At 44.0% G+C, this 10706-nt stretch overlaps 1 non-coding gene across 1 annotated transcript; it reads left to right on the top strand.

Moving 5' to 3' along the window:
- The first annotated feature begins 830 nt into the window (after positions 1-830).
- On the top strand, positions 831-1021 carry LOC140459041 (U2 spliceosomal RNA). Its single transcript, XR_011953836.1, has one exon. It is a non-coding gene; the product is annotated as a U2 spliceosomal RNA (small nuclear RNA).
- Positions 1022-10706: the final 9685 nt, after the last annotated feature.

Here is a 10706-nt window from a genome sequence, read left to right as displayed (position 1 = left end):
CCCGTTTCAATTGTTTGCCTTGATTTGCCTTGTGGAGAGGCAGGAATTGTTACCATTAACAGCTCAGTTTGTTTATACCAGAGAATGGAACAGCACAAACTCCAGGCAATTGCATATATCAAGTTAAAAATCACACAACACCAGGTTATAGTCCAACAGAATTAAACCTGTCGGACTATAACCTGGTGTTGTGTGATTTTTAACTTTGTACACCCCAGTCCGACACCAGCATCTCCAAATCATGGCATAAATACATGATGGCGGGGAGTTGAGGTTAATTATTTTTGAACGAATGTCACATTTCATCAAGGTAAGTAGGTAAATCCCTACCATCTTCATTCAGTAGTTACTATTGGCTGTGCACTGCCTGAGGGGCCACTGGAGCCGGATTCAATCATCGGGAAAAGCATGGGGAGTGGGACTAGGGAAGGAGCCCATACAGAGTGACAGCTGACGCAGACAATGAGAGGCTGCAGTACATCCCCCTGTGCTGCACCATTCCCTGTGTCCAGCTCTGTTCCAGTGGGTTGCTGCAATCTCATTGATACTCTGTCAGAGACACACTACCGGCTTGTTAGTGACGTACACTCGGCCCCAGCGTAGCTGATTGGTACATTGCTGGTCATTTACATTCACTATCAAACAGTTTCATAGAAAAGATTAAATGAATTCACCTGGACAAACGGATCGTTTACTCTGGTCAGAAGATCTGGAAATGACTAGGCAGCAATGAAACTGTCAGCCGTGAGCTATAGGTCTTTGTTCACAGTCAGGCTGATGGTAAATGTAGGAAGCGGCTGGGTCCTAAGGTAGTCAGGCAGACGACAAGTATCGCTTCTCAGCCTTTTGGCTAAGATCATGTGTAGTTCTGTTCTTGTCAGTTTTAATATCTGATAAGTCCCTGATTTAGGGACTGAATATTAATCTGATTTTTGCAGGACGAAGTTGTGTCAGGAGCTTGCTCCGATAACTTCACGCATCATCCCAGTATTGCAGTGTTTCGGGGAATGGTGCACGTCCCCACTAAAAAAGGCGAACCGTAGATTTATTTTTTATATGTTGTATTCTTTATGATCCGAATGCGGAAAGCTTTCGGTTAGTCAAGTCAGACTTGCCTTCGTGCTAATCAGCTTGTTCTACCATCCGATTCGTTTGAGTCTTTCTGCGTGTTATGTTCAGCACTCACTCTTAATGTTGTCACTTCATCCCCGGTACATGCTGCCTCTTCCCACCAACTCCAATTCCCAACAACAGAAGTTTTACAAAGTTACCCACCAGCTCTACCTAATGGCAAACGGCATTTCAGAAAACAAAAGGGAGAACATGAAGCTATTGAAGTAATCAACAGTTCGGATTTTGATGATGATGAGAGTCACTTTGATGTATTAAATGAGAGATTTTAAGAACAATGTGAAGCAAAGATCTGATGTATTTAAGGCACAGAGTCAGAGAGATGTGCAGCACAGAAAAAGATCCTTCAGCCCAACTCGTCCATGGCAACCAGATATCCTAACCTAATTTCGTCCCATTTGCCAGCATTGGTCCATATCCTTCTAAATCCTTCCTGTTCATATATCCAACCAGATGCCCTTTAAATGCTGTAATTTAGTTTAATTTAATTTAAATGCCTCCACCACTTCCTCTGGCATCTCATTCTATACATGCACCACCCTCTGCATGAAAAAGTTGCCCCTTACATCCTGTTGATTTTTTTCTGCCCTCTCATGCTGAACCTATGCCCTCTAGTTCTGGACCCCCCACCGCAGGGAAAAGAACTGCTGACCTCTACATTGGACAGAGCGACTGCTGCTCTCTATATGATACACAGGGACAGCTGTTGTCCATATTATACACAGGTACTGCTGTTCTCCAGATAAGACACAGGAACTGCTGTTCTCTTTCTTATACACAGGTACTGCTGTTCTCTATATTCTACACATGCACTGATAATAGACAGAGGGATTGCTATTCTCTGTATTATACATAGGGACTCATGTTCTCTATATTAGACACAGGGATTCATGTTCTCTGCATTATACAATGTGACTGCTGTTCTCTGTTTTCACAGGGACTGTTGTTCTCTATGCTATACCCTGCTATTCTCAGGAACTATAGACCGGTGAGCCTGACATCAGTTGTGGGCAAGTTATTGGAGGGATCCTGAGGGATAGGATTTACACACATCCGGTTAAGCAAGGGCTGGTTAGGGATAGTCAATGTGGCTTTGTGCATGGGAAATCATGTCTCACAAGCTGGATTGAGTATTTTGAAGAATCACCAAAGAGGATTGATGAAGGCTTTGACAAGCTCCCTCATGGTGGCCTGGTTAGCAAAATTAGGTCACATGGAATACAGGGAAATCTAGCCATTTTGATACACAACTGGCTTGAAATTAGAAGACAGATGGTGGTGGTGGTGGAGGTTTGTTTTACAGACTGAAGCCCTGTGACCATTGGGGTGCCACAGGGATTGGTGCTGGGTTCACTGCTTTTTGTCATTTATATAAATTATATGAATGTGAGCATAAGAGGTATATTTATTAATTTGCAGATGACACCAAGATTGGAGGTGGAGTGGACAGCGATGAAGGTTACCTCAGAGTATAACAGGATCTTGATCAGATGGGCTGCTGAGCTGAGGAGTGGCAGATGAAGTTTAATTTAGGTAAATGAGAGGTACTGCACTTTAGAAAGGAAAATCAGGACTGGGTTTATACACTTAATGGTAAGGTCCTGGGGAGTGTCCAATGAGACCTTGGAACACGGTTCATAGTTCCTTGAAAGGGGAGTCACAGATGGATATGTTAGTGAAGAAGGTGTTTAGTATGTTTTCCTTTATGGGACAGAGCATTGAATATGGGAGTTGAGAGGTCATATTGCAGCTGTGCAGCACATTGGTTGGGCTACTTTTGGATTATTGTGTTGCATATCAGGCTTTCTTTCTCTTCAAAGCATGTTATGAAACTTGAAAGGGTTAGAAAATACATGGGAACAAATGTTCTCGGCAATATGCACATGATCTGCTCTTCTTTATAATACAGACAGGGACAGCTACTCTCTGTAATACACACAGGGACTTCTGTTTCATATACTCAGAAATTGCTGTTTAGTATAGCATACACAGGGACTGCTGTTCACTGCAGTTTAGAGAATAAGTGCTATTCTGTATAATCTAATATTGCAGGTCAAGCGATGACCCAGTGATGTTATCGTTGGACTGCTAATCCAGAGACCCAGGTAATGTGCTGGGGACCCAGATTCAAATCTTGCCATGGCAGATGATAGAATTTGAATTTCAGAAAATTCTGCAAGTATGAGAGTAATCATGATCATGAATCCATCGCTGATTGTTTGAAGAACCCAACTTATTCTGGAATGGCTTTTAGGGAAGGAAATTGCCATCCTTACCTAGTCTGGTCTCCATGTTTTTCCAGACCCACAGCAATGTGGTGGAATCTGAACTGCTCTTTGCACCATTAGGGATGGCCAATAAATGCTGGCTGAGACAACAACACCCTCATCCCACAAATTAATAAAAAAGATAACATTTAACAAACTGGAACAGAAACGATGTGCCAAACCGCCACCTTCTGCACTGTAACATGACATTGATTACTACTTGAGGTCCTGTGGGATGTAAATTGTGGAATTTATAATTGATAATTTTGTTCAAAAAGTGTGGAGCTAAATAAACATAGCCAGTCAGGCAGCATCTGATGAGAAGAGTCGATGTCTCCAACATAAGCTCTTCCTCAAGACCATCTGTTCCTTTTCCAGCACCACACTTTTTGACACTGATCTCCAGCCTCTGCAGTCCTCACTTTCTCCCAGCATAAATTTTGTTGGTGTAGTTTTTTTCTGTGTCTCTGAACTTCACAGTATTCCTGTAATTGTGGTGATTTCTTAAAAGAACAGTTTCAAAGCTCGGCTGCAGAATGGATGGGTTTTGTGCACTAATGAATGTTTATTAAAGCTAAGCTGTTATGTCTCAAAGTCAAACAAATTTGAACTTTTAGAAAGAGATTCACTGAACTCACCAAATTTCTAGCCACTCTGTTTACGGTGAATTTCTAAGGCAACAAAAAGTGATCAACCTTATCCCAAACTGTAATCCCAGTCTTTCAAGCAAACTATATCAGTAATATTGCTCACGTACAGGTGGCAACCAGTTCTATTGTTTCGAAAACATTGCAAAAGGAGTTGAAATGTGAAAGGTGATGCTGATTGGCTAGCTCATCATTAAAATGGCATTGCAGCAAAAACAGTTAGCCGTCAATCTTAATTCTCAGACCCGATAGGTGGACTCTGATTGGTCGGGGTGTCAGCATGGGGATACAGCAGTGGTTGGTTGTCTCCATGATGCATTTCTTATCGAATAAGTGCAATGTCTGTAAAAATTCTGTTTGCCTACATGAACCAGGGTCCTGCGGAATTATATTTGTTGCTTCTAACGCATGCGCAGATGCACCCAGCTGTTGATCTTGCGTGTTTGAAGGTGGTAACCTGCCGAATGATGCCAATGATAGAAATTGTTCTCACGGTTCACTGCACCCACCAAGTCTGGGTTCCCCATGACATGTAAAATCGATGTCCCTTTTCTGTCCTATCATATCTGTTACTGAATCTGCACAGCCTGAATTGGCTGAATACTTTGTGAAACTATTATAATCATATCTAAATGAGTTTTCCACATGCACAGTGAAGGAGTCCCTCATGATTACGAAGACCACATGAGAGCTACGTTCTGAGAGTGACAACATGCCCACGTGCTCTTTCAACATTGCCAGCTTATTATTATTACAGTTCAAATAAGCCATTGAAATTCAGACATAACACTTGTGTCTGATTCAGTGTTCACCAAACATCATCTCTTTTTTCCTTTCTGGTGGCATCATGGCTTCCTGGTTAACACAGCACCAGGGTTCTGGGTTCAATTCCAGCCTTGGGTAAATGTCTGTGTGAATATTGTCCCCCGTGTCTCTTTGGATACTCTCCCCAGGTCTGCATGGGTTTCCTCCTACAATCCAAAGATGTGCTGGTTAGGTGAATTGGCTGTGCTAAATTGCCCATAGTGTTCCAGGTTACGTGCATTAGTCTGGGATAAATGTAGAGTAATAGGAGAATGGGTCTCGGTGGCTTACTGTCTGGAGGATCGGTGTGGACTTCTTAAGCCTATGGGCCTGTTTCCACGTTGTTGGGAGTCTATGATACACATGAACTGAGCACCTTGTGCAGTTGACTTCAGTTCCAATAACAACGTGTCTGACCAAATAGATAGTGTTGCCATGGGATATTCTTGAGGGAAAACTCTTCCTAACATCTTTATTGGTAACCATGCAAAACACATCTCTGATGGCATGATACCTAGCCTCTATCCATTTGCATATCTTCAACATGTAGATGACATGTTTGCGACATTTGAATCTGCATTAAAGAGTTTCTTTATAAAGCTCGATGATCGCCACCTGATGCTAAAATTCACCACTGAAATGGAGTACCCTTTCCTTGATACATTCATTGCGAAATCAGCCAAATTGTTTTTAAACTCCAATAACTGAAAGCCAACATTCACTGGTCAGCATACTTGTTAGGATTCCTACAGGCCCCAAGATCAACTTGTGGGGACCGTCATGAATATAGTCCTCACCATCCTCTCACTGTGTGGACTTGATACTGAGATAGAGCCGATCAAAACTTGTTCTTGTAATAACAGATTCCCAGATGAAATCATCACTCATTGTACATCATAAAAACTCATGAAAAGGCCTGTCTCCACCACTTTGACACTTTGCAGTGCCTTATCAGGTCATTATCTGGGAAAGGAAATGTCATAGAATCATAGAGTCATCGAGTCTGACAGCATCAAGACAGCACCTTCGGCCCATACTGGTCTAGGATAACCAGAAGATAGAACATGGAGCATTACAGCACATGCCCTTTATGGAACTGCTCGGCTAATACAGAAAGTTACACTCACAGAATATGGAGCATTACAGTGCAGTACAGGCCTTTATGCTACCCCTTGTCTAACACCAGACATTAGACGAATACAACATAGAACATTACAGCGCAGTACATGCCCTATATGGAACCGCTCAGCTAATACAGGAAGTTAGATTCAAAGAACATGGAGCATTATCACGAAGTACAGGCCCTTCGTGGAGCCGCTCAACTAATAAAGGATGTTTGACTAATATAACACAGAACATTACTGCGCAGTACAGGCCCTATATGGAACCGCTCGGCTAATACAGAAAGTTTGTCTCATAGAACATAGAACATTACAGCACTGTACAGGCCCTTTGTGCAACCACTTGGATTATAAAGGAAGTTAGAGTCATAGAACATGGAGCATTAAAGTGCAGTACTGGCTGTATATGGAACCGCTCGGCTAATACAGAAAGTTAGACTCATAGAACATAGACTCAGAGTCTCAGAAATGTACAGCATGGAAACAGACCCTTCAGTCCAACCCGTCCATGCCGACCAGGTATCCAAACCCAATCTAGTCCCACCTGCCAGCACCCAGCCCATATCCCTCCAAACCCTTCCTAGTCATATACACAGTTCTCCAGTTTCCTCATTTCCCCGACCCCCCACCTTGTCTCAGTCCCAACCCTCGAACCTTGCTAACCTGCAATCTTCTTCCTGACCTCTCCGCCCCCACCACCACTCCGGCCTATCACCCTTACGTTATCACCCTCACCTTAACCTCCTTCCACCTATCGCATTTCCAACGCCCCTCCCCCAAGTCCCTCCTGCCTACCTTATATCTTAGCCTGTTTGGCACACTCTCCTCATTCCTGAAGAAGGGCTCATGACCGAAACGTCGATTCTCCTGCTCCTTGGATGCTGCTTGACCTGCTGCGCTTTACCAGCAACACATTTTCAGCTCCGATCTCCAGCATCTGCAGTCCTCACTTTCCCCTATTCATATACCCATCCAAATTCCTTTTAAATGTTGCAATTGTACCAGACTCCTCTGGCAGCTCATTCCACAGACTACCACACTCTGCATGAAAAAGTTGCCCCTTATGTCTCCTTCATATCTTTCCCCTCTCACCCTAAACCTATGATGTCTAGTTCTGGACTCCCCGACTCCAGGGAAAAGACTTTGCGTATTTATCCTACCCATGCCCCTCATAATTTTGTAAACCTCTATAAGGTTCACCGCTCAGCCTCCGACGCTTCAGGGAAAACAGCCCCAACCTGTTCAGCCTCTCCCTATAGCTCAGATCCTCCAACCCTGGTAACAGCATTGTCAATCTTTTCTGAACCTTTTCAAGTTTCACAACATCTATCTGATAGGAAGGAGACCAGAATTGCATGCAATATTCCAACAGTGGCCGAAACAATGTCCTAACCAATGTCCTCCCAACTCCTGTTCTCAATACTCTGACCAATAAAGGAAAGCATACCAAACGCCTTCTTCACTATCCTATTTACCTGCGACTCCACTTTCAAGGAGCTATGAACCTGCACTCCAAGGTCTCTTTGTTCAGCAACACTCCCTAGGACCTTACCATTAAGTGTATAAGTCCTGCTAAGATTTGCTTTCCCAAAATGTAGCACCTCGCATTTATCTGAATTAAACTCCATCTGCCACTTCTCAGCCCTTTGGCCCATCTGGTCAAGGTCCTGTTGTAATCTGAGGTAACCCTCTTCGCTCTCCACTACACCTCCAATTTTGGTGTCATCTGCAAACTTACTCACTATACCTCCTATGCTCACATCCAAATCATTTATGTAAATGACAAAAAGTAGACTGCCCAGCACTGATCCTGGTGGCACTCCACTGGTCACATGGAACATTACAGCACAGAACAGACCCCTTATGGAACTGCTCGTCTAATTCAGCGTGTTAGACTCAGAAAATAGAACATTACAGTGCAATACAGACCCTTTATGGAACCGTTTGGTGAATACAGGGTGTTACACTTATAGAACATAGATCTATAAGTGTAGTACAGGCCCTTTATGGAACTGCTCGGCTAACACAGGAAGTTACTCTCACAGAACATGGAGCATTACAGCACTGTACAGGCCCTCTATGGAAACACTCGGCTAATACTGGACGTTAGACTCATACAATATGGAGCATTACACCGCAGTACCGGCCCTTTATGCCACAGCTTGGCTAATACCGGATGTTAGACTAATACAACATTGAACATTACAGCGCAGTACATGCTGTATATGTAACCAGTTTTGTTTGTGTTCCGTGTTAATTGCTTTCTGTTTTGCGATTCGCTCAATACATTACGAATTAACAGGGTTTCTGAGGTAACTTTCAGCTGCAAAAATCCTCAACTGAGAATCTGGGAAACTTTCACGGAGTATGGTCAGTCGGAGCAAAAGTAAGGAAGTCGTTCGTTTCTGCAGTGTTTCACAATACTACCTTTCCCGTGAGCAGTCGAACAGACTAAAGATTTTGCCACAGACTGCGACGGTAAGCTCCGCGAACATGTAATTCTTTAAAAGCAGGTGTGAGCAACACAACGTTATTAGGAACACCGCGTGGAAACAGATACTTCGGTGTATCTCGTCCATGTTCACCACATAGCCAAATTTAAACAAGTCCCATTAAACAACGAGCTAATGGAAACAGAAAGGTGAAAGGTAGAATGGCTTCAACTTTCAGTGCTGGATGCCACTGAGCCCCAGCAGGGACGGCAGAGGCCTGTTTCTGTAGTGTAGTGGCCATCACGTTCGCCTCACACGCGAAACGTCCCCATTTCGAAACTGGGCAGAAACTGCTTTGTTCTTCATCTGCAGCCTTCTACATGGAAAAGACAGAACTTTCTTGCTTGCTTTCCCATCTGCAAACCTGCCTTCGAGTTTTCTTAAACAAATCTGCTCTCGTAGTGAAATGAAATGCAATGCAATTCCATTTACTTACAGTGCAAAGCATTGCAAAGTTTTTCTCCAACCCAGTTCTGATCATATGCCATTCTGTTTGAGAGTGTAGTTACCCCCTTCTGATCCTTCCACGAAACGTAGTACAGCATTTGCATTCTTTGTGCAGGCGGCCCGGTTCAAAGACAGGGAAGAAGCTGATGCGCTGGTGTCACAGTGCACCACCGAGTTCCTGAACTAATCTGTCTGTCAAATGTATCCCAAAGTCGTCTCTGAAAGACCTCATTTGGAAGGTGTCTGTCGTTATTCAACGTTTGAGAATTGGCACCAGAGATCCTGAATCATGTTTTGGAGCATTTCGCACGTTGGTGGCTCATTCAATCAGCAACAGCAATGAACGAAATTACACTCTCAGAGGAACCTCTGGACCTGTGCTTTCATAGCGTCGCTAGTATTAAGGCCCCGAGATCTAAGCCACGTTGGAACTGAAACGGAGGAATCGACAGAGAGGCTACAGAATGACATCGCATCCATTTGGTTTTCTTTAAATCACTGACGAGCAGGAAAATGTAAACGGGGAGGACGACTGGGGAAGTGAGGCAGTTGCAGCTCTGGAGAAAGTCCTTCTTTGTGATTCACTCAGCAACCAGACACGTGAAGGTGACTCATGCGTGAGAGCTCTTCACATCGTGAACAAAAAGCAATCAAGGGCAGTTTGCACCTCTTCCGGAGTGGGGGTGGGGTGAGGTAATTACCTTTTGACTACTGTTACTGTGTTCAGAAACTGCCTTTTAGATTGAGGTGAACAGAAACTGCATTTCTAAAAAGCACCATGGAACTTGTTAAACCTAATTGAGTCGCTTTTTCTCGTCGATTCACACACAGGTTTCCAACTCAGTTGGTATCCATGAGGCTCATGTCCAGGTGTGAACATCTCTGCATCAAATTGCACGGTTAAGGTAAAAGGCAAAGGAAGTGGCATCTCGAACCGGCCCCGAGGTCAGAGCATCCTCACGATGTAATCTGTCGTTCTCGGATTGGAATGCGACCTCCGGTTTTAGAGTGGAACATTCTTTGGGAACCTTATTCTGCAAAACAGACACAGTGACTGAAACTATGCTGCACGGTATGATTTGGGACACGGCCTGCTCAGCTTTGTGCATTTTCCCTGTAGTCCGGTGTGTTTCATGTTCCGTGTAAACGTGAAAGTTGTCCTGTTTCGAGCAATGGGAATAATCATTTAGCAAAGCAAGAGTCGAAATTGCAGTAATGTCAAGCAGCTCATGGTAATTTGACCCAATCATAACCGAACATATATTCTCACGCACTCAGATACATTTGTAGCTTAATCCAGTCTGAGAAGATAGACTCAGTTTACCATTGATTTTTGTCTGGATTGATGGGCTATCGTTAACTGCTGAGAAATTGATATTGTAGACGGGCACATCCCAGCAGCTGTGCGCGCGGAGAGGGATCAGGGAACCATTTTCACGTGAGTTTACATCTGTTGTTATGCAGGAGCACAATTGGAAGTGCAAGAAAATGCGGGCTTGTTGGCAGTGTGGCCGAGCGGTCTAAGGCGCTGGATTAAGGCCCCAGTCTCGACAGAGGCGTCGGTTCGAGTCCCACCGCTGCCATTTCTGCTGAACAGCTCCAACGGCGCGGCTGGTTTAAATGCTGTTTCAATTCCCTGCTGCATTTCTGTTTAATACAGAAGAAAAATGGGTTTGCTTCCCGGGGAATTGACTGCGGTGTGGGAAAGTGTCTGTGCTGTCATGATTGTGTTCGCCTCCCGCGCGGAAAATCGCCAGCAGCTCTACTGTTGCTTTCTGTTCCAGGCAAATTGAGCTT

The sequence above is a fragment of the Chiloscyllium punctatum genome, chromosome 34, assembly GCF_047496795.1.
Source record: "Chiloscyllium punctatum isolate Juve2018m chromosome 34, sChiPun1.3, whole genome shotgun sequence".
Classification (NCBI taxonomy): domain Eukaryota; kingdom Metazoa; phylum Chordata; class Chondrichthyes; order Orectolobiformes; family Hemiscylliidae; genus Chiloscyllium; species Chiloscyllium punctatum.
Note: the sequence above shows the minus strand (reverse complement) of the source record. Positions and strands in the feature narration are given on the sequence as shown.